The 25,636-nt window shown below is 34.4% G+C and overlaps 1 pseudogene; it reads left to right on the forward strand.

Moving 5' to 3' along the window:
- Positions 1 to 5,774: 5,774 nt before the first annotated feature.
- LOC116589350 lies at positions 5,775 to 24,437 on the forward strand (annotated as a pseudogene).
- The last annotated feature ends 1,199 nt before the right edge of the window (positions 24,438 to 25,636 follow it).

Here is a 25,636-nt window from a genome sequence, read left to right on the forward strand (position 1 = left end):
TCGGCTGCATTTCTATACACCAACAAGACAGAAGAAAGAGAAATTAAGGAGTTAATCCCATTTACAACTGCCCCCCAAACCATAAGATACTTAGGAATAAACCTAATCAAAGAGGCAAAGAATCTATACTCGGAAAACTATAAAGTACTCATGAAAGAAATTGAGGAAGACACAAAGAAATGGAAAAATGTTCCCAGCTCATGGATTGGAAGAACAAATATTGTGAAAATGTCTATGCTACCTAAAGCAATCTACATGTTTAATGCAATCCATATCAAAATACCTTCCATTTTTTTTTCAAAGAAATAGAACAAATAATCCTAAAATTTATATGGAACCAGAAAAGACCTTGAATAGCCAGAGGAATATTGAAAAAGAAAGCCAAAGTTGGTGGCATCGCAATTCCAGACTTCAAGCTGTCATCATCAAGACAGCATGGTACTGGCACCAAAACAGACACATAGATCAATGGAACAGAATAGAGAGCCCAGAAATAGACCCTCAACTCTATGGTCAACTAATCTTTGACAAAGCAGGAAAGAATGTCCAATGGAAAAAAAACAGCCTCTTCAATAAATGGTGTTGGGAAAATTGGACAGCCACATGCAGAAAAATGAAATTGGACCACTTCCTTACACTATACATGAAAATAGACTCAAAATGGATGAAGGACCTCAATGTGAGAAAGGAATCCATCACACAGACAGTAACCTCTTCAACCTCAGCAACAGCAACTTCTTCCTAGAATATCGCCAAAGGTAAGGGAAGCAATGGCAAAAAGTAACCATTGGGACTTCATCAAGATCGAAGCTTTTGCACAGCAAAGGAAACAGTTAACAAAACCAAAAGACAACTGACAGAATGGGAGAAGATATTTGCAAACAACATATTAGATAAAGGGCTAGTATCCAAAATCTATAAAGAGCTTAGCAAACTCAACACCCAAAGAACAAATAATCCAATCAAGAAATGGGCAGAAGACATGAACAGACATTTCTGCAAAGAAGACATCCAGATGGCCAACAGACACATGAAAAAGTGCTCCACATCACTCGGCATCAGGGAAATAAAAATCAAAACCACAATGAGATATCACCTCACACCAGTCAGAATGGCTAAAATTAACAAGTCAGGAAATGATAGATGCTGGCAAGGATGCGGAGAAAGGGGTACCCTCCTACACTGTTGTTGGGAATGCAAGCTGGTGCAGCCACTCTAAAAAACGGCACGGCGGTTCCTCTAAAATTTGAAAATGGAGCTACCCTGCAACCCAGCAATTGCATTACTGGGTATTTACCCTAAAGATACAAATGTAGTGATCTGAAGGGGCACATGCTCCCGAATGTTTATAGCAGCAATGTCCACAATAGCCAAACTATTGAAAGAACCTAGATGTCTATCAACAGATGAATGGATAAAGAAGATGTGGTATATGTTTACAATGGAATACAATGCAGCCATCAAAAGAAATGAAATCTTGCCATTTGCAACAACATGGATGGAACTGGAGGGTTTTACGCTTAGCGAAGTAAGTCAATCGGAGAAAGACAACTCTCATATCATCTCCTTGATATAATGAAGGGGAGATGCAACATGGAGGGTTTGGGGATAGGAAAAGAATAAATAAAACAAAATGGGATTGGGAGGGAGACAAACCATAAGAGACTCTTAATCTCACAAAACAAACTGAGGGTTGCCTGGGGGAGGAGGGAGTAGAGAAAGGGTGGTTGGGTTATGGACACTGGGGAGGGTATGTGCTATGGTGAGTGCTGTGAAGTGTGTAAACCTGGCGATTCACAGACCTGTACCCCTGGGGTTAATAATACATTATATGTTAATTTAAAAATTTAAAAAAATTTTAAAAAGAGTAGGAAGGAAATTCCCCCCCCTTGTGAGATGATAAAATGCATCTTCTCTTTCTGGACAAAATTTAATGCTTGGTTAGAGTTCCATATGATTAAGTATGAAGAACTGAATAAGTGGGGCCAAAGAAGATATTCTCACAAAACAAACAAACAAACAAACAAAAAAGTAAGAGTCAAGAACTTTAAGCCAAATTTTTGAAACAGTATATTGCAGTAAACAGGAGAGAATTGGTACAAAACATTTGGTTTGTACTGTTCGTGAAATTCCCACACATAAAAAGATTCTCTGCTGGAAGTATTATACCTACCATTTCTTCCTTTTATATCTATTTGCATCTGATGAGGTGTAATGAGTCTGACTTTTTTCAGTTGGTATTTTCTTTATAAGTAAAAAAAACATGTTTGCCAAGAAGAAAATGTGTATGGGATATTCTCAATCCAGGTCTCACCTTATGATAAATTCTGACCCTTCTCATATTTATAATTGTTTAACTTAATAATTGAAAAACTATAACCTATACACTATTTAAGATGTCTTTCAAAGATGATCAAATCCTGTATGATGTCAAAGATCAAGATGTGAACATGGATATAGGATACAGAATTCTGTGGAACTAAAGTTTATTAAAGTGAAAAAAAAGACATATGTAGCGTGAATGTTAGAAGAATCATCTCCATAGATGAAAGTCACAAATTATGAAAGTCATTGGAAAGAGCCAAAGATGAATAACAGATATTTAGCAAATAATATTGTAAGAAGGTCCAGTTATGATCAGATGACATGGCTGCAAAGAAGTTTTACAGGACAGTGAGTATGTAATAGGCTATAGTATCAATAGGAGCTGGGAATATGCATGACCAGAGTGATAGTCATACGTGAGTTGGGAAAATGAACATGATTCACTTAAGGCAACACTGTCAAAGGAAAAGATTTCCTTATGACACAGTGCAGTTAAGACAACAAGATAGACAATTGCTCTCGTGAAAGGTTATTTTATATTGATGCTGAACACAGCCTCCAGAAGTCATAAGAAACAGATTTGAGATGGTGACTATACTTCTCAAATATTTAATAAATAACAACCCTCTCTCTTAAAACCAGGATTTTGCAGATTCCATCGAGTTCTATGCATTGGTTTCAAAAGAGCAATGAAGCACTTGCTCTCCTGAACTTTAGCATAAATTGTACATGTACCTGAAACTGTGCATGCTTAAAGAGCATAAAATGAGATGTGTTTATTATCTGTAATATCTCCTATGACAACATTTTGAAAGGAATAACCTTGGTGATATCTACATCCTAAGCTCCTTTTCTGCTTTTTAAACTGCACCTTAAAAAAGTTTAATTCGTTTAGATAAGCCAGTGCACATAGATACCAGGTAAACATCAACAGAATTTAAAAAGCCCTCAACATTAAGTATTAAAAGTTTAAATTAACAAGTTCCTGGTGAGTTCTAATTTTTCTTTTAAAAAGAAAGTGCTTCTATAAGCAATTGCAAAAGATAATATACTCACATTTCTAGGTCAATTTTTTTTTTCTATTCCCACATTAGAGGCAGTTCCTCCCAAAGGATAGTGAGATAATTATATTATCCTCGTCAGTGCCAGAGTCAAAGGCATGGTGTTGAGAACTACACACAGCAAACAGCAAAGCAATCTCTCATTCGACCAGCAGCAGTGATGTGGTCTATTTTAGCGGTGACTTGGTCTATTTTGCAGGTCAGATGCTGAAATCTGTATCATCTTTGGATACCAAGTATATACCCCTGGAAATGCCTCTAAGTTTTTTTATACTGGATGTATAAAGCACTACATTTGGTATATGAGAAAACATGGAGTTGACAAGCTTCTTTCCTCAACTGTCACTGAATATTTTACAATCATGAAAAACAACCATTAGCCCCTCTTGGCTGAAGTAGGCCTTATAAAAATCAGGTATCCACAAGATAATTACCTTATTGTCCTGTTCTCTTTCCTTTTCTTTTTTTCCTTTCATGTTTACTAGTACTTGCTTATAAGAAATTTGTGCACTTGCTATAGAAAGAAGTTTCTATTTCTCATTTTATTTAGATGAGAACTTGTTGGAGAAGACAGACATGCTTAGAAAGGTTGGAATAGTAAAACTGGACAAGAGGAAAATTGACAACTTAAGCCCAAACCTGGGTGTGAAGACATTTGTCACCAACTATGTCATATACCTCAGGACCATAGGCAGAAACATCTGACTGTGGGGAAAGAGCATGAGTTTTCTTTTTTTTTTTTTTCTTGAAAAAAAATCTATAAATTGTAATTGTTTTAATGTTTCTTATGACCAGATTTTCTCAGTGAATTCATTGGGTTTTTTTTAGTGTTTTTTTTTTTATTATTGACCAATGCATTCGTTAATAATTTCTTAATACTTCTATGTTGCAAGGAAACCCAGTCAGTTCCATGGAGCAGAACAAATGCTTAGCAAATCCATTTGCAAAGAATTCAATATAAATTTTGCATACAAGGCAGAATATGTCTGGATTTGGACTACCACAAAACTTACTTGCAACACTGGAAATGCCCATTTGTGGGAAAGAGGAATCCTAACAACTTGTGTGTAATTATACTTGTCAGCAGCACCTATAACTTGAATGTAAGTTTTGAAGGACTACATTTATTATATCAAAGGCAAATTACCAGCTGCTAAAATGGGGATGGTAGAATTTCAATATAACATCTGCACAACAGCTTTACATATCTAGAATCAGCTTTTTCTCATGCTGAAGAGCTTTCAGTGTGTCTCATTGATAAATGTCTTGCTCCATGTCTTACTCACTGTTTCATACTTTCTATAGTAGCAGATATTTTAACTGGTATGACTGAGCTAAAAAGTCTTTGTGTCATTGAGACTTACCCATCTTATTTATATCCCCTTCAGATAACCCAAGGTCAGTATGATGTTTCTCTAATTCATAAATATCTCTTGCATTTTCACATTAGTCACTTACCAATACAGGCTCAGATACTTGAACAGACTAAAACTAGTTTTGTAGTCTCTAATATATTTTAAAGCATCATTTTTGTTATTTTACATTCTTTTCTCAATGAATCTCCCTTGGAATGCTAAGAAAATGATAGCCCAATAGAGAATATTATATAATAGATGCCCAAGACCTGTCATAATAAAACAAAACAAAAATAAAAGGAGAAGAGAATACTTTCAAAATAAGGAAACTCTTCTATGAATATGGATTAAAAAGAGTATTATCTACATACCACAAAATACAGTATTTTTAAGATGATCAGGTTGAAAGATGTCTTGATCCTGACAGCTTTGTAATAGAGCTTGAAGTCTAGAATTGTAATGCCACCAACTTTGGCTTTCTTTTTCAATATTCCTCTGGCTACTTGAGGTCTTTTCTGGTTCCATATAAATTTTAGGATTATTTGTTCTATTTCTTTGAAAAAAATGGAAGGTATTCTGCATTAAACATGTAGATTGCTTTAGGTAGCATAGACATTTTCACAATATTTGTTCTTCCAATCCTTGAGCCAGGAACATTTTTCCATTTCTTTGTGTCTTTCTCAATTTCTTTCATGAGTACTTTATAGTTTTCTGAGTATAGATTCTTTGCCTCTTTGGTTAGGTTTATTCCTACTGTGACAAATTACAAAGAGAAATCTTGAAAAGAAATGAGTGGACATAGAGGATAGATGAGAAGCCAGGCCAAAAATTGGTAGCAAACATGGAGCTACATCTATAGAAATTTCATAGGCCAGGAACATTTTTTTTTTAATTCAGATTTTCAAAATGTGGCAAAGCTGCATGAGGCAAAATTGACCACTCTCCTAAAATGAGAAGAGATTTCCATTTGCAGCAACTATGGCCTCAACAGACTAAGAATGAACCTTGGGCAGTTATACAGGGTTGGGCCAACATGTGCAGCAACGGGACTCTGAAAACCTATGCACTATACACCTGTTTCCTGACACTCCTTCCCCTTGACTTTGCTGAGTCTTACCTTGACTTAGACAAGCACTTTTCTGAATATAAAGGACAAACCCCATTGAGGTGTAGAAACTACACCATGAAAGAGCCAGAGGTAAGATAAAATATATTTGTTCCTCTCCATGAGTTGAACAGAGAACTGACAATCTTGAGAACACAAACCTGGTCTATGAAATAGGAGATGTCAATGATGTAGAGAACAGTTTTCAGAATGAAGAGCAAAAGAACAAAATCATGGAAAAGGACAGAGAGCATATAATGGATAGAAAGAAAATGGTGATACACAGATCAAATATACAGATTAAGTAATCATTCTTCCTCAGCACTTTGGGTCTCAGAGGACTGTGAGAAGTGTATATAAAGATCAATCTCATGGTTGAGAATCATTGGCTTCCAGCCCAATTAACAAAGGGAGGATGACACGTTTCTCAGGTAAGGGATATTGAAGAATCCTAGAATTACAGCAGGAAGTTAGTGTGAGAAAAAAACTGTGAACCAGTTTCTGAGATTGAAATGAATTGAAGGAATTGACCTGGAAGTTAACAGAAGATAGCAAAAGGAGAGAGTGAAAAAAAGTGATAAATCCAATGGGCATGAGCCTCAATTTCTGAAAGAGGCATTTTACAAATAGGTGAAAGATAAATGTTTTAGAAGCAACAATACTTAATTACAAAAATAGTAACAGCTTTTGGTGTTTCAAAAAGACCTTCTAAAGACAAAAGATTTTTTTAGAAGGTGAAATATTTTGAAAACATGTTTGAGGAGAGACCTAGTTTTCAGTCAAAGCAGTAATTCAGAAACCTGTATGTACATTTAATCGTCTATGGAGAATTTAGTTTAGTTGCTTATATAGTCCTGATTTAGTTAGTCTTTAGTTGGATTCAAGCACCAATATTTGAGAAACATTAATAAAAAGGGGGCAAAATGAAAGCAGACCCCACCTTGCAACAGGAGCTGAACTGGTAAAGAGGTAGGCTGGTGACTTCAGCTGAGACGATGAGCAAATGGGAACAGGCAGGGTTTCCATTAATACACTTGAAGGCCAAAGGAGGAAAGTAAAAACTAAAATAATAAAAAATGACATTGGTTACAGGATTTGAAGAATGAAACATATGAAAGAAAATAAAATGCAAGATAAAAATGTAGAAAAATTATCTTCTTGAAAATTCTCAAATACAGAAAAACATACAGCAAAAATCTTTCAGCATCTGGGTCAGGCAAGACAAATTTTTATATCCTTATCACTGTAACATTCTCCCCCAAAGTTATTAAATATCTGATTAAGCAAATGGTTAAAATCTGGGTTTTTTTCCCCACTCTTCTCCCTACCCCACCCCCTCATTTTCCCTGTTAGATAATTTATTAGTTACCAGCTCAAAGCTCAGCTTCACTTAAGAAACTGTATCAAAAACCAAGGGAAATGCTATGAAATACACATTTTAAAAGCATGAAATACTTTGGAAAAGAAGAGATAAAAATCTGAATGAATTTGAATTTAGATTTATTTTTATCCTTTTTTTTAAAATAAAGTATAATTACTGTACAATGTTATATTGCTGTCAGGTATACAACATAGTGATTCTACAAGTCTATGTAAGTCTATACGTTAATGCTATGCTCATTGCAAATTTAGCTAACTTAAAAATAGAGGTAGTTAAAACCACAAATTTTGATGATACTTAAAATTTAAAGTAAAACATGACATGGGAAAAAATTAAAGAGAAAATCAGTTGCAGACATTAAATGAGTCTGCTAACATTCAGAGATTAGGCATTAAGGTCTGGAAAGCTTTGCAAGGATAATGTTATTTGCTTAAACTTTATGCTGGGTACCTGATAAATATAATCTTTGATGATTACTTATCCTGCTTTAGGTAGTGTCTTCAGTTCCATTTGTGCTGGGACTTTGGTTCACTCTAATGATGAATCATCTATATGTAAGCTTTTAATATGTAGTTTGTCCAGAGCCGCTGAGTTCCAGTTCATACTGCCTTGATGATTTACAAAATCTATTATTTAATGCTAATGTCATTGCCACATTTTCGGTGTTTTGTCTAAAAAACATAATGTCAACATGGAGAATGTCACTTCTTCTCAGGTATAGCTGCCCCAAGCAGCATAAGGCTTAGATCACAACCCCACCTTTTTTTTTTCTTTTTTTTTTTTTCTTCAGAAAAAACAGAAACCAAAATGTTATTATCACGCCAACAGAGATGAGTATGCAATATATCAAGGTGTTTGGACAAGAGGAGAGTGAAGAGTTATGGAGAAAATAAAAAAAAAAAATACTCCAGTGCTTCAGCTTTTTTTTTTTTTTTTTTCCTGTAAAGAACATAAAAATAGGGGCACCTGGGTGGCTCAGTGGGTTAAGCCTCTGCCTTCAGCTCAGGTCATGGTTTCAGGATCCTGGGACTGAGTCCCACATCAGGCTCTCTGCTCAATAGGGAGGCTGCTTTCCTCCCTCTCTCTCTGCCTACTTGTGATCTCTGTCAGATAAATAAATAAAATACTTTTTTTAAAAAAGACCATAAAAATAAGTTACAAATAAATACAGCTGAAGGGAAAATGTATATTTGTTTATATCTTTATTAAATGTAGTATGCCAAGGGGATACCTGGGTCCTCAGTCAGTTAAGCATCTGATTCTTGGTTTCAGCTTAGGTCATGATCTTGGGAGGTCACAGGATTGAGCCCCTTGTTGGGGTTTGTGCTCAGTGCAAAGTCTCCTTCAGATTCTTTCTCCCTTTCCCTTTGCCCCTCCCCATTCATGCTCTCTCTTTGTCTCTCTCAAATAAATAAATAAATATTTTTTTAAAAATAAAAATAAAAAATAAATTTCAAGAAACTTTCTTTATACTTTTCATATTTGAGAATATAATTGTCCATTAAAAAGGAATTAATCATGTATTTCTTCTGATTGTTTGCCAGAACTCAGTTCTCAGTAGGAAAAACAAAACAAAACAAAAAAACCCAAGAAACAAAAACTCAGAGTCTAAACTATACTAAGACTCTCTCCTGAGTGATATGAGGATCACTAAATACTTACTATCAAAATACATGTAACAACTATAAATGGATCTTTAGGAAGGTCTCTTCTTTTTTATTCTGGAAGACATATAGAGTAGACTCAAGAGTCAGCCTACCAAGCATTAAATTCACCAGAATTTACATGAATTCTCATGTGCAAACTGGAAATAATAACAATATCTACCTCAAAGGGATATTAAAAGATTAAATGGAATAATACACTTAAATACTTATAATTATACCAGTCACAACATAAGTACCCAGGTATTATCATTGCCTGAATATAAGATCCAGCTCATAATAAACAGTTAATGTATAGTGAAGCCTTTTATTTTTTAAGATTTTGTTTATTTATTTGAGAGAGAAAGAAAGCATGCTTGTGCATACAAGCTAGGGGCAGAAGAAGATGGAGGGAGAGAATCTCAGGCAGACTTCCTGCTGAGCAAGGAGCCCTACTCAGGGCTCCATTTCATGACTCTGAGATCACTACCTGAGCCCAAACCCAGAGTCAGAAGCTTAACCGACTGCACCACTGAGGAGCCCCAGTGAAGATTGTCTTAAGCCACAGTGGTCATGCATTTATACTTGCAAGTTTAGTTCCTTACCCCTGAACACTCTGTTCTAATCACTATTAAATAGTTACCATTAATTTAATCGATGATTTTAATTTTTATATTGCACAAGTACAATGTACAAGTATGTTGCCATTTAATTCAAATTTCAAATGGAATGTTCTTCTTTTAAGAAGTAAATCAATTAATTAGATAATCATTATAACCTATTATAAAATGAGTGATTACTGTAATATGACTATACTTTCAAAGAATCAATCCCTCCAAGTTATATTCTGTTTGAAGTGCTTTGTCAGCCTTTCTTTCTTTCTTTCTTTTAATCTTTTAATTTACTAGGTCAAACTGACTTAATTGGTTGGAAAGCCATAAGGCTCCAAATTCAATGGCTAACTTAGTCAGAAGAGAGATTATCCTGGATGGCCATGATCTAATAGGGTAAGCCATTAAAGGGAGCCGAAAAGAGCAATTCAAAGCAAGCGAAGTTCTCCTGAAAAACCAATGGCCCTAGAAAGTTGCCCCAGGCACAATGGACCGACTTCTATTATCATCCAAAACTTATGTCTGACTAACTTTTAGCCTTAGTGACCACATCCTGTGAGAATCCAATCTCAATAGTCTTCCTATTACGTTTTCCCCACAAGAATATATGAAATTGAATGTAACCTCTAGCTTCCCAAACACCCCAAATCGACAGAGGTCCCTCTTCCCTGGTGAAGGTGGACATTTCTACCCTGTAGTCTCTCCATGCTGCAGCACTTTGCAAGAAATGACTGAAGTTGTGTCTTACTCTCAGAACAGAAGTCTATTTTACAAATTTCTCTAAATGAATTGGTCTGACATTTCTAGAGCATACTCAAGTGGCTTTCACCAAAAATGTGTATCTCTCCCTGAAGTACTTTGAGTAAAAATAAAATTAATATGCGTATATATGTACACACATGTTTATGTGTACATGTTGAATATGCATATAATTTAATACTATATGCCATATTAATATAGTTTGTACATATGTACATACTTATGTATGTGTTATACACAGATATATGTACACTATAAATATGTACATATATGTACACACACATATATACATAAATATATACATAGTATATGCAAACACGTACTATAACTATACATATACCTATACCTATACTTATATGTCTATACCTCTATCTATATATATCTTCTGGCTGAAGGCTTGGACACTGCAGCAATGCTGACAAAAAGAAGCAAGAAAAAACTAGATTTTGTATATCCATGGACCATGGCCTTTCAAATTTCATATCTAGAATTTCACTTAGCTTCCTTGCCCCAATATGCAGGCCTCAACCAGTCATGACTTCATATGTATATGTATAGAATAAGCCTCTCTCATCACCCTCACTGACCTTCAAGCTTAAGTCCAGAATTTACCCACAGTAGACATAATCCTTTAAAATAAGACCCTGACTAGAAAGAACATTTTACACCGTTATGTAAGATAATTCGTCTCCTCACTGGTTTAAATACTTCCATTTCACAAAATTTTTTTGGCTCTACTTCTACATAATCAAAAGGTCATTACAATATTTCTTCCCCAAAATAAACATTAACCTTCTCCAAAGATAAATCAGAAAACATATGTAACCAATTTAAAATAATAATTTCACCCATTTTTACTCTTCTAGGTTGCAAATATTGAAATATAATCCCATTGACAGCATCACATTAAAATTTTGATGTAGCTAAAGTGGTATTTGAACTCAAAACTTGAGACTAAAGTATTGCAAAAAAAATGCTTAATTGCAATGCATCATAATTCCACCATAACTATCATGGATAAAACAAATCTCCATTTATAGAGTATTGGTGTGTGTCTGCCTCTGTAATGTGGATTACTGAAGTAAGGCTCTGTGTCTAAGTAATTATGTTTAACAAGCTCAACGGGATTTGATATATAGCATCAGCTAACACCCAAAAGATTAGCAGAGGTTAGCAGTGAGGGTTATTAGTGGCTAAGCTAGTTTAGCGTATGTAACGGTTACAATTATGATTTCTTAGTTATCTTATTTGACCCCTCTGTCTTAAAATGTTTATCTCCCTTAGCATGATTCCCTATTTTTATGAACAATATTCCTTTGTCTCCTCATCCTCAGTTGTATGTTTATATTTATATTTTCTTCTCACTCTTTCTACTTTCTTTTACTTCCAAATTTTAGACAGTAATAGTAGCTTTTAGTGTTTATTATGATTGTACTATAAAATATTCTGTGGAATAGCACTGCCTGTCACCCAGATCTATTCACCCTCTAGCTGGGTACACATGGAAACATGATTGGATATGATAGGCTTCACTCTCCCTCCCAGTGATTATGGCTACAGGACAGGATCTCATCACTGAGATGTGAGCACAAGTATTACGTGCCACTTACCATCCACTTAAAGATGATCAATCGTTCAGGACTTGCTTCTCTCTTTTTTACCCTACTGGATAGAAATGATTTTTCCTGAGGCAATCTTGAAAGTCAAATATTAAGGACAGCAGAGACACGCTGCCATCCTGACTTCTTAAGAGCACACAAACACATACTTGCCATAGACTATTAAAATGAGAGAGAAATAAACTACTATTTTTGTTGAGCCACGACATTTTTGGATATTTTTACAACAGATTAACCTTCATCTTAACTAGTAATATATTTTTATTTAAATTCTTATTTTGAGGTAATTAAATACTTACAACGTAGTTCCAAAACAGTACAAGGAACTCTCATTTACTTTTCTCTTTAAAGGAAGAGAATATAAAAACTAAAGGTAATGTGTGATTATGTGACTTTTGGAATAAAGATAACCTACAAATCCAAAGTGTGGACCCACACCAAGAGGAAAGCCTCCTCTCACCTATATTAAAGTAAAATATTGAATGCTATCCCACAATGACTGGGAAAAAGACAAAGATGCCCTCTCTTACTACTTGTATCCGTATTATACTAGCGATACCAGCCATTAAAATAAAAAAAAAAGAAAGAAAATTATTAAGATTTGAAAGAAAGAAGTATTAACACATGACAATTTTTTTACATTAAAATCTACGGAATATAGAAAACTACTAAGCCTATTATGTGAATTAAGCAAGGTCACAGAATACAAGAATAATAAATGACACTTAACTCTATGTTTATATACAGGCAACAAAACTTTCAAAATAAAATTGTAAAAATTGGATCTGTGATAGTGTCAAAAACATGCTCAGCAATAAATTTGACAAAGGAGGTGCAATACCTTTATTCCAAACACTACAAAATTTTGCTGAAAGAAATTGAAGACAGAAATATATGGGTAGGTATGTTAATGGATTGGAAGAGTCAGTGTTGTTAAGATGCCAATTCTAAAAAAAAATTATCTATAGTTTAAATGCAATCCCAGAAAACATTTTGAAGAAACTGATAAACTTTTCCAATATTTTTAAAATATAAATAATGTCAGAAGCCATCATAAAAAACAACAATATTGGAGAACTACTACTACTTTGTCTCAAGACTTAGAAACCCTAGAAATAAATCCATACAAGATCCTTACAAGATCTCTAGATTTTTTTAAAAGTCAACAAAGTAATTAATTATCCAAAGTAATTTCAACAAATGGTACAAGAAAAACTATATCTCCATATAAAGAACATGAGCCTGGACCCTTACCACACATCACACATAAAAACTGTTTTCTTAATTTACAACAGGCATTTTCAGCTTTCTGGATCAAGATACCAGTTTTCTCACCACCTGCCACTTTACCGTTAAATAAATGCCACTCATTTTAAATCTCAGTATGTCTACCTTGACATTAGGTAGGATTTCTGAAGAAGATGAAGAAGAAGAAGAGGAAGAAAAGGAAGGAAAAGGAGAAAGTAAATAATCACAAACCAGAAATTATGGAAGAAATATATTAATAAATAGTATATTAAAACTAACAAATATAGTAAATGCACTTATTTTACATATGAGGCATTATTTCACATATAAGACTAGTACATAAGGTATTTCACACACACTGTGAGAAAAGAATTCACATTTCTGAGAGATAATATTGAAGATAAATATAATTAAATTATTTGGATGAAGAATACATAAAATATATCTACAAAGTGATACAAAGTCATATTGATAGATTATAAAGAACATCAAAATAAGTTACTGATGGAAAAAAATTGAGCTTCATAATTAGGGAAATACAAGTTAAGAAAATAGTGAGAAATCAGTTCATATCAATCAGTTATCAGATTAAAAACATCCATTAATATCCAACTATTTTTCATCATCTTCACCCTTGCCAAATTGATCCAACACACTATTTGCTTTTATCTGCCCTCCTAAAAGGCATTTTTGGTCCATCCTTTCCCTCCTAGAATCGATTCTCATTATAGCACCCAGAGGTGTCTTTTTAAATGTCCCGTAAGATCATATCACTCCTGTGTTTAAAGTCCTGAAACATCTCTCCATCCTATTCAGATGAATATACTAAAGTCCTTCAGATGATCCCTGAGGTGCAAAGAACTCCCCTGGTGTTCTTCTGCTTTCCCAACTACTCCCTGTCTCTCTCACAGCTGCATTGGCCTCCCTGCTTCCTCAAAAACGAACAAAAACCCAGGAGCATTGTCCTTCAGTGAATTTGCTATTCCCTATATCTAGCATGTTTTTCTCCGATGTGACTAAATGGTGTGCTCACAATCCCTAGGAAATCAAAGGTCTTTGCTTGTATTTTACTTTCTTAGAGATAATTTCCTTTAGCAGTTAATTTAAAAATGTAATCTCTCCATTCTTCTGGCACTCTTTATTGCTTCGTCTTGCCTTGTTTTTCTTCATGACTGATGAGCAGAGTACCATAAAAAAATTAAAGAGAGATGATTCTCAAGCTAAAATCAAATACATAAGAAATACAAATTCAGAGGAAAACATAAAATAATGTCTTCATAAATCAGAAATTAACATTTTTGAGAAAGACACTGAAAATAACAACTATAAAATAAAAGTTGATAGATTTCACCACAATTTAAATCTCAGTTCATAAAAATTTATCAATTAATAAATAATTGACAGGCTGAGAGAAAGTATTCCAAAATATGTATCTGACAAAGGACTGAAACCTTTTGTAATTCCCACAATTGAACAATAAAATATACAAATGGACTGAGGATTGAGTATATGGCCAAGAATTGAGTATAAAAAGTGCTAAAATCATTATTTATTGGAAAATGAAAATTATAATCACTATTAGATGCCATTACATGCCTACCAGAATACCCAAAGTTAAGGGAAAAAAACAAAACAAGAAAAACAAAAAACAAAAACTTACAAAAATACCAGTGAGATTGTGGAGCAATTAGAACTCACATACATTGTTGGTAAGAAGGTAAAAAGGCATAAATACCTTAGAAAGAAGTCTGCCAGTGTCTTGTAAAACTAAATATACCCTTGTCATGTGACAAATAATTCCTCTTTGTAGGTATTTTTCCAATAAAAATAAAAACACATATTCACAGAAAGACTTGTACAAAATGTTCAAAGAAACTATATTCACCAATGTTTCTAATTTTAAATAGTCAAAGTATCTATAAACAAAACAGATAAACTCTGATATATTCATGCAACAAGGTAGCTCTCACCAACAGAGACAAATGGATTCTTAGTACACCAATATGGATGAATTTCAAAAGAAATGAAAGAAGCTTGACATAATCAAGTACATGCTACATTATTGCATTTATTTGAAATTATAGAACAGACAAAGGAACATACTGTGAAAACAAAACAGAACAATGATTGCCTCTAAGAGTATTTGGAGTGGAAATATATGAGAAGAGAGGACAAGGAAATCTTCTGTGGTAGTAGGCATGTTCTACAGCTTCATGGGGATTTGCATTACACTGGTATATGCATTTACCAAAATTCAGTGAATGTAAAGTTAATATTTATGCATTTGCTTATATATAAATGTTGCTCAAAATAAAAAATACTGTAAACAAACATTGAATTCCAGTTAATGATATCTATACCAAAGTATATATTAGCAAGTATCTTAATGTCTTAAATTTGTTCTGAAAGGAACCTAAATAATAGTTTGATTTGTAGGTGGATAGAGACTTGACTAAATGGATAGATTTGTAACAAATGGAGAACAGTGGAATGTTGATTGTAGAATCTTGTTTACAGACATATGAATGCTCACTGTAAAATCCTTTCCCTTGCTGTATATTTGAAAGTTTTCATAATAAAATATTGGAAAATATATGGAACATTGAAATTTTCTTTGTAGATTCCCTTTTTTTATTTTAAAATTTTTTATTTTTTATTTTTTATAAACATATAATAGATTCCCTTTTGACATTTTATATTCAACCCTCCCTTCCCTGTTCTAAGAAACCAATGATCCAATTTTCTTACAGTAACTTAGTTTGCATAATTTAAACCTTTGTATAAATGGAATCATACATTATGCATTTTATTGTGTCTGGCTTTCTTTACTCAATTTGTTGATTTTCATAGGTAGGTAATATTCCACTTTACAAATATATCACAAGATTATCCATTACCTTATAGATGGTCAACTGCATTATTCCCGTTTCTTATTGTTATGAATAAGTTCTATCAGAGTAATGACTCTCCAGAGTTCTAATATGCAGACAGAATTGAGAACCACTGGACAAGATAGGTATTAAAATCCTTTTCCATTAGAAAACTTGGTGTTATGGCTATCTAGTGAAAGATTCAAGGAAAATAGCACAGTTTCAGCCTTACTTCTGTGACACAGATGTCTCACAATCAATTAATATCTATCTAATTGGTGTATGCTGTCTAATTAGAACTAATTAAATTAAGCAAATAAACAGGCTCAAAGGCCCATATGTGTCAGATTTTAATAGATTCTTAAAACATAGTTGCTTAAAGTGAATGTGAAAAAATTATGCCTTGTGTAAGACAAACCACATGAGCTTAACACTATAAATGTGTCTCAAATGATCATAAACTTGTTTTTATGCAATAGTTAGGAATGCAGTCTACACAAAACACTGAGATAATTCTGGGCAGTATAGTTTCTCAGTTCTAACCAGTTGTATTATTTAAATAGAAATGATAAACAAAACAAAGTCCTCTATCATGAGTTTGAAAACACTATTCAGGTAAAAAGCCTTACAACCCAATTAAAAAGCAGTCCTTATATGAGATATTCTGTCAGTGAATCTCTGAAATTTCAATGACTGCTTTCTTTTTATCATATCAGTAAAATGAGTAACACTTGGAAGCACAAAATAAATTTGTCACTATAAAAGATTTATTCTTTTTTTTAAAAAAGACCTAGAGAGACCCTAAAGAATCTGAGTAAATCTTAGAAATATAATAGTAAGTGAAAAAGACATTCTCCTGAAGATTATATATAGTGCAATAATCTTTTTTAAAAATTAAAAACAACTGACCAAAAATATACTTTTAAGAAATGCATATAGATAATATACATTATCTATATATATGGACATATTATATTATATATGGAAATATATGTTATAAATATGATATATTATATATTATAAATTTGTCATATATATTCCATATATATATATATGGAAATATATATTATATTATGGAAAGCTGAGTATTTATAGTTTTTGTGGGGTTTTTTTGTTGTTCTATTTTCACCCTTTATTGGAAGTGCAGGGTAATATTACACTTCCGTATCATTAAATGAACAAATGTGGGGATAACAGTATTGATAACAAGCATGACCTAAATTCTGGGAACAAGTGGTTTTTCAGTTTGGGAGTGGAGAGAGCAGATTCAAAATATTCTTCAAAGAAAAGTACATTACTCAGCGAGTCACCAAAAGATTCTGGCTTCAACTCACTAATGGCTGGAAGGAGGGTCAGTCCTGGTCAGCCATCCATGATCTTCATCACGACAAATCGGAATCTCCAATTCTTCAAACTAATTGTAGGTATAAGAGACACTAACCGAAGACTGACTTATAATGATCAGGCTGATTGCTAAAGTATCCTTCATTCACAAATTGGCAAAATCTTCAGAGTGACTTTGCAGCAATTATGTTATAGTACATAGAGGCGGGTAAGTCCTGCCAGAGAACCTCATGCTACCCCTGCAAGTGCTCCAGGCTTGAGTAGTTGGCGGCAAATGAATAGGAGAGAGAAAGCAAATATGTGTTAGACAGAGATCATTGTCATGATACGGTTTTATTTAGGGGAGATGCTTCATTAGTGTTCAGTACATTACTCACAATAACCAAATAAAGAAATAAATTCCCAGTTAAATAAAAGCAGACAAGGCATGGACCAATGAGGAGAGTGTGCCATGAACCAAGAATTACAAATTAGCCAAGTAAGTACAACTAAACTTTTCAAAAAGTAAAAACTATAATTCTTTCACAGTAGAATTCCTGATCAATGAGAGACCATAAAAGCCACATAGAACTTTTGAATAGGGGAAAAAAAAAGTCCCAACTCATAATTCTGAAACATGATTTTCATATGCTGAGGTTTCATATGCTGCGGTTTTTTTAGAACCTCTACAACTCTGAAAGAACCCAACTATTCCCTGTTTAGCTGGGAGATCCTTTTCTTTATAAGTCAAAGCCTGTGGGCACATGGGTGGCTCAGTTTGTTAAGCCGTTAAGTGTCTGACTTTAGCTGAGGTCATGAACTCAGGGCTCCAGGATCAAGGCCCACATTGAGCTCCTTGCTCAGTAGGGAGTCAGCTTCTCCCTCTTCCTTTGCCCTTCCAACCTCACCCATGCTCTCTCTCAAATAAATCAAATTGTAAATAAAATAAAATAAAATAAAAAGTCAAACTTGCCCAACATACAATAAGACCTCAAGCATAAATACCTATTAATACAGAGAAACCATCTGTTTAAAAGATAGGTGAAAGACCAATATCTCAAAAGAAAAATGGGGAAGAAACATAAATAAGCACATCATGGGATAAGAAATGTGATTATCACACAAGAAAAAAATGTTAACTATTTATGGTGGTGGATGTTAACTAAATTTGCTATGGTGATCATTTCACAATATATACAAATATTGAATCATTATGTTGTATACCTGAAACCAAGAGAATTTTATTTATTTATTTATTTATTTTAAAAAATATTTTATTTATTTATTTTACAGAGATCACAAGTAAGTGGAGAGGCAGTCAGAGAGAAAGGAGGAAGCAGGCTCCCTGCTGAGCAGAGAGCTCGATGCAGGGCTCGATCCCACACTGGGATCATGACCTGAGCCAAAGGCAGAGGCTCTAACCCACTGAGCCACCCTGGGGCCCCAACCAAGAGAATTTTATATGTCAATTACACCGCAATAAAAAAGAAATATGATTATCAAATAAACATAATGAAAAATAGTCTCATTCATAATAGTTGTTTTAAAAATAAATAAAAATAACAATAAGATTTAATTGTTCATGACTCAGATCTGAAAAGATTTAAAAGGCTGAGAATACCCCTTACTGAAGCCACAAAATACTTCATTCTTAATGAGAGTTAAATAAAAGTTGCCTTTCTGGAAGACAACTGAAGGATATGTATACAAAAATGCATATATCATTTGGAAAAAGTAAAACCCTGCTATTTCAGTGGGATTATTTGTATTTTGAGGATGCTAATATGTTACCATGCATATTTCCCCCTTATATGCATAGCTTATATGATAATATTTGATTATTAAAATAAGAATTTAGAAAATAATCTAAAGTAAAGGCTGCATCTTATTAACATGTTTAACTTACCAATAATACACTATGAGTCGCTGAATTAAAGTGTGAGCGGACCTGAAAAACAGGCAAATGTGGTTCAAGGAAAGGCCATAGCCTCTTTTTATCCTTAAGCCAGTGGGATTCAATCAAGTATGAACCATTTTTGCACATTACTAAACACAGCCACCAGAGAATATTAGTTGTAAGATTTTTAGCAATAGAAAACAGCTAAATGAAAATGTGCCATCACTGCTACTAGCTTAAATGACTACTTACAATTTGGAGGTCATGAAACAATCATCCTGTAAGAGTAGTCCCCCATGATTTCCTATTTCTTATGACTCAAAGATAAATTCTTTTTCTTTGATAGGAGCAAGATCCAAAGTAGATTAATATTTTTTGCCAAACTTCAAAGAGGGGAAGGTATTCTGATTCAATCCATATGAAATTTGACCAGTTTAGTAAATATAAATAAATAAGATCAGTTGAGCCCAAACTCTTACCACAGTGATTCTGACTGCAATTCGAACAGAAAATAACTAGCCAGCCCCTGGTTTTTAACTTTTTCCCCAACACAAGAGCACTGCCCAAGTTCTCTAATTCATTTTCAAATTCATAAAAATCAGATTTCTCAAATGGCTGAATGATCCAGTTTAGAGATGTCAGTCCCCAGGTAAAACAGGGTCTTTGAAGAGGGAAAAAAAGAAATATATATATATAATATATATATATATTATATATATATATTTTTCTGCTGAAGTCACTAGCATGTATGTGGAGTGAGAGTTAAAAACTTTAGGAAATATTAAAAAAGTTATCCTCTAAAGAGACATGTAGAATAAGGACAAACTCTCAAGAGATAGAGGGAATAAAAACAATACAAAAACAGCAACATCTGTATTACACTTTGAAGTTAACATAATTTTTCAGACATTATTTTGGCCCATTCTTACAGCAAGCTTGTGAAGTGCATATTCGGAAGCTCACGCTACCCTTGAGATCACTGAGAGACATGGAAGCTATCTTGCCCGAGGCAACAGATGTGCCTAGAGGGAAAGAGCCAACCCCAAGCACTCATTTTTCATTTGCTCTGTTAGGCTGGGTTCTCATAAGCCTCATGGTACAGCCAGGATTTTACTACTTCTTATGTAAGAAAGCTTCCTTTCTCTTTTGTAATGACTTCACAGACCACATACAGCAACAACGCTCTTGGATTGATTTGATGCCGGCTCTCTACTAAGATTTTAGCTATTTGCTATCCTAGGAGAGGATTCTTTTTTTAATTCTCATTACTCCCGGCTGTTAGAATCCCATTGGATTCACTCCCAGTCCTATTTTATCACCTCTCTTGCCCCAGCCACTATACGCTGTTCTGGCTAAGGGTTATCTAACCTGGACGACTGCCCCAACCCATCCCACCCACTGTTAGAATGCTTAACTACTAACAACACAGATAAAGTGTGAGCTGCTCATGCTCTCTCTTAGACATCTTCATTCTATAGTCATCTTCAAAGGATTCATACCCAAAGCCAGGAACATGCATTTGTCTGTCCCAGACTTACCATTCCCTGGTTTATACAGGATTCTATTCACTCGTTGCTACAATTACAGCTAGTTTTGTGATTGGATAATAAAGAAGTTAATATTTGTCGAATGCTGACAATGTACCAGGCATTGTATTCTTCATATGTGTTTCCTATTCCATACACACAGAATCCTATCACTAGTATTATCTCCATTTTATAGATGAAAGAACAGAAGCAAAAGAAGCTTGAATTCCTTGACAAAAGAGAACAGATAAAACCAGGATTTCAACCCAGGCATCCTGAGTTCCAAGTTTCCTAAGCTTGTAAACTCTACATTCTGCTCCACAGAGCTGAAACTGATTTTGACAAAAGTCATCACCAGTAAAGCTGTTTTTCTAAGTGAAGAGTACTCACATCTCCAACAATAATTAGAAATCTTAATGAAAATACAGCAGTCAAAAGTCTGACATTGTGATCCCCAGTGTTCGGTGTCGTGTTTGTACCATGAAGAACTGTGTATTATTTCTACAGTAACTGATTTTAACAGTGACTTTATCATTGCCATGGTATTTTTTCCTACAGTTTCCTTACTTTACTTCAGCTATGTATTATTTATTTTCCAATAAATTTTCTTCTCATGTGTTAAAAAAAAAAAAAAAAGAAATCTTAGACTGAGTTTTGAATGAGACGGAGTCTAAAGGTTGAATCAGGGGAAAAAAGAAAAAAAAACACCACCACATAACTATGTGCCATAGTTGATTGTTCTTCCCTCTGGCCAGTTCAAAGCAAAAACCGAACTCAGCAGGATCTATCTGTTCTCCTTTGATTGTTATGGCCTTTCACTCATCCAGAGATTAGGAGTGACAGCAACACAATAGCACCCTGTATGTCACCTTCTACCTCCCTGCTCCAATCCACATCCTTCTTTTTTTATTTTTTTTAAGACTTTATTTATTTATTTGACAGACGGAGATCACAAGTAGGCGGAGAGGCAGGCAGAGGGGGCGGGGGAAGTAGGGTCCTGGCTAAGCAGAGAGTCCTATGCAGGGCTTGATCCCAGGACCCTGGGATCATGACTTGAGCTGAAGGCAGAGGCTTTAACCCAATGAGCCACCCAGGTGCCCCCACATCCTTCTTATCATTGCCTTTCCATCCTCCAAATTCAGCCCAAGTGTCACTGTACCCAGGAAGCCTTGCCTGAGCCCATGCACCTGCCTAAATTCCTTTTCCATATGAGACCATGACCCCCATATTTGAGCACAGTTTATTCCACCTTGCTCTGAAATTATCAACGTGCCTCTCTGGCCTGAAATTGGGAGCTAATTAGAATACTGCTCTGCTTGAGAATGTCACAGCACATAGCATCTAGCACTTTTAAAAACATAAATAACCATTATGGTGATGGATGTTAACTAGACTTATTATGTGTTCATTTTGCAATGTATGCAAACATTGAATCACTATGCTGTACATCCAAAACTAATATGTTATGTGCCACTTACATCTCAAAAAATGTATACTTTACATAAAAATCCCTTCAAACTTCTGAATTTATATAGTAAGGATGAGGTGATTGTATTTATTTGGTATAATAACCTCTGTGAAACCAGAAATATAAAACCCTACAACTAATAAATTCATAGTTATAATGATAGATTTTAATCATAGAAAAATTATACACCTTTTCCAATCCTCAATTTTTTCATCTGTAAAATGTGATAATTCATGGGATTCTCAGAGGACTGAATGAGTTCCTTGTAAAATTGTGTAACATAATAAGCATTTAAATATTATTATTAAAACTAATGAGGTTATAATTTGCTTTTGAAAATGAGGCAAAGAGTGCTTTTTCTGGCTGTGGTTTGGCAAGGCAACAGTGGAAAAGATGAAGTAAATCACACTTTCTTCAATGTTTTCCTCTATTCATTCTGAAACCAAGCCAAAATAAGCCAAGAGGAATCATGGAGAAAAGAAGTAGGAAAGATGAAGGGGAAAAAATGACACAAAGATCTCTGTTCTGTTAAAGAAGAGTGGGTTTTCCTTATTCTTTAATAAATATTTTATTCTCTTATTCAAGTTTGATATACTGCTGCAGTTTTCTAATCTTAAGATTGAGCCTGAACACTGAAAGAATCTGATTTGCAATACTTCAAGCATATATTTCCCCTTCTGTGACCATTAGCTACACATTTTGCAATGACTTACAAAGACAAGCTGTTTCACAATCATTTTGATGTGTTGCCACTGCAACGCAATTTGAATTACCAGAGGGGATCTCAAATGTTCCTTGAGTCATAGAAGGTATTTAGGGATGGAACTTTCCCACAAACGAAAGAAGCTATGTTATATAATAAATCACTGTGTTGAATTATGAGGGAACCAGAGATTAGCAGTCATATGAAATAATGTATCTATGAAATTAGTCCTAACTTGAAATTCAAAAATCTTATCACAAATAAGATCAATTACAGGCAATTAATTTATTACATGACAATTTTGACTTTCATTAGTTGAGGGTTGTTTTTTCTCTTCTATCAAAATAAAATATAAAGATATAAAATATCTTTTATATTGCTTATATATAAATATATAAATATAATTATAAGTTATATATTAAATATATATTTAAATATATCAAATATATATTATATATTAAATATATAAATATAAGTATAAATTACGTAGTGCTAATTTCTTTTATCACCAACAATAAGGGTTTCCTCTATAGAAGATCACAAAAAAAGTGCAATGTACATTCCAATGTCATTCTTCAAAGAAAGAAAGCTGGACCCCAAATAAGCAGGAGCCATGCCAGACATAATAAAGATTGGTCTGGATCCAGGTGCTCTGGATGAAACACAGAAGACCCCTGTGGCTGCAGACTCAAGAATGAGCCAGAGAACTTCATTTTCCCACATACAAAAGCAAAAATTCTGATTTTCACACGATTAGAAAGGAGTACTCAAACTAATGGCAAAAAATTCTCTGGATCAAAGACCAGCTGTATTTCTTTATAAACAGCATCAGAGCATACAAAGATGACATAGATTTGCAGAACGGCATAGACTTCAGAAATAGCAGCAGTTCCATGAGGCTTCTGTAGTTGATGATTGGAACCTAAATATTTCCTTCAAATGCAAAGATTTCAGGGCACCTGTGTGGCTCAGTGGGTTAAAGCCTCTGCCTTCGGCTCAGGTCATGATCCCAGAATCCTGGGATTAAGCCCCACATCAGGCTCTGCTCAGCAGGGAGCCTGCTTCCCTTCCTCTCTTTGCCTGCCTCTCTGCCTACTTGTTATCTATCTGTCAAATAAATAAATAAATAATATATTTTTAAAAATGCATGGAGCACGGGGTGTGGTGCAAAAATAATGAATACTGTTATGCTGGAAATAAAAATAAAATAAAATAAAATAAAATGCACAGATTCAACATGAGTCAAAGTAATGTGGGATGCCATTCTCCTACTGTACTAAAGATCCTGCAGAAAATGTCATCAACACTCAGTGTGGCTATGATGTCAGGCAAAAACCAGAAGTTGACCAGCAGATGGTAATCTGCACAAAAGGCTATGTGCCCCAGTTTGACAACTGGCTTGCAGGACAATTTAACCATCATGGCTGGTACTTTCATAGGCATTGCATTGCTACAGATGTTGGGGATACGCCTGGCACAGAATTTGGATCATGGTATTGAAGCTGTCAGGGCTAGCTGGCAGAGCCTCTGTACGCTGCTATAAGACACTGGAAAGACTCAGCTTTTTTCACCTTCCAGTGTGCCTAACCAAATCCACTGTACAGACCCTAATCACCGAGACATCCTATAATCCAACTCAATGGAGCTGCCAAGAACTTGGTTTGGGGGTACAACTGGGAAACTCTACTCACTGACAGAATTAAAAAGATAGCCAGTGTGGAGGGAAAAAGAAACCCCGCAGAACCCATTTGGTTCTGCAAGAGATAGAAAAGTCAGTTAAACATGATATCACACAGAAACTCTATAACTATAGGAAGTAGTCTGTCCCAAGGCAGAAGGGACAGGGGACAGGAGAGATAAGAAACTTTGCCTTAGGAATAACCTGTAGCTGCCTACTTTTATTGGCTGCATTAAAATTTAAGTTTAATGAACCCAAACATAACATCCTGCTAGCTAATATGGTCCTGGCTTCTCCCTTACAGTGCACTCACCAAATTAAAAAATTAAAAAAATTTTTTTTCAAAAATATGATCCTACCCAAGCTATGAGAAGTGTTTGATACATCTGCACCCACTGATCCAGAGAGAACTTCCTCTTTGAAACACTATTTTCACTTGACCTTCAGGATAATATCTTCTGGTGTCTTCCTTAGTCACTGGTTGCTCTTTCTTAGTTTTCTTGGTTGCAATGTTCAGGAGTTGAACCTGTAGACATCTTTTCAACTCCAGTGGCACTCAACTACATTCTATTTTCCACTCTTAAAAGGCTTTAAATAATACATATATGTTGTTGGGTTCCAAATCTACATTTTCAGCTCACATTTTTCACCACAGTTCATATATTTCATGTTTAACAAGTTAAAACTTCATATATAACATGTCCAAAACCAAATTATTTTTTTCTCTTGAAACAGATTCTTCCCTCAGCCTCCTTCATCTAAGTACATGGAAACACCAAACTTCCATTGACTCATGACACAAATTTAAGTACTACTTTGACCTGTATCTTTTCTCTATATTCCACATAAAATAAAGCAAATAAATAAAGCAAATCCTAACAATTCCACTTTTCAAATATATCAAAAATGTAACTATTTCATGCCATTTTAACCACTTTCCCCGAGATCCAAGCCACCATTATATTTTATTGGATCATTACCATAGATCGCTCTGCTTCTCTTTTCCCTGATCTTCATTCTCAACATAGACCCAGAGTCATGAAGTAGAACTCCTCTACTCAAAA

Source organism: Mustela erminea, chromosome 4, assembly GCF_009829155.1.
Source record: "Mustela erminea isolate mMusErm1 chromosome 4, mMusErm1.Pri, whole genome shotgun sequence".
NCBI lineage: Eukaryota > Metazoa > Chordata > Mammalia > Carnivora > Mustelidae > Mustela > Mustela erminea.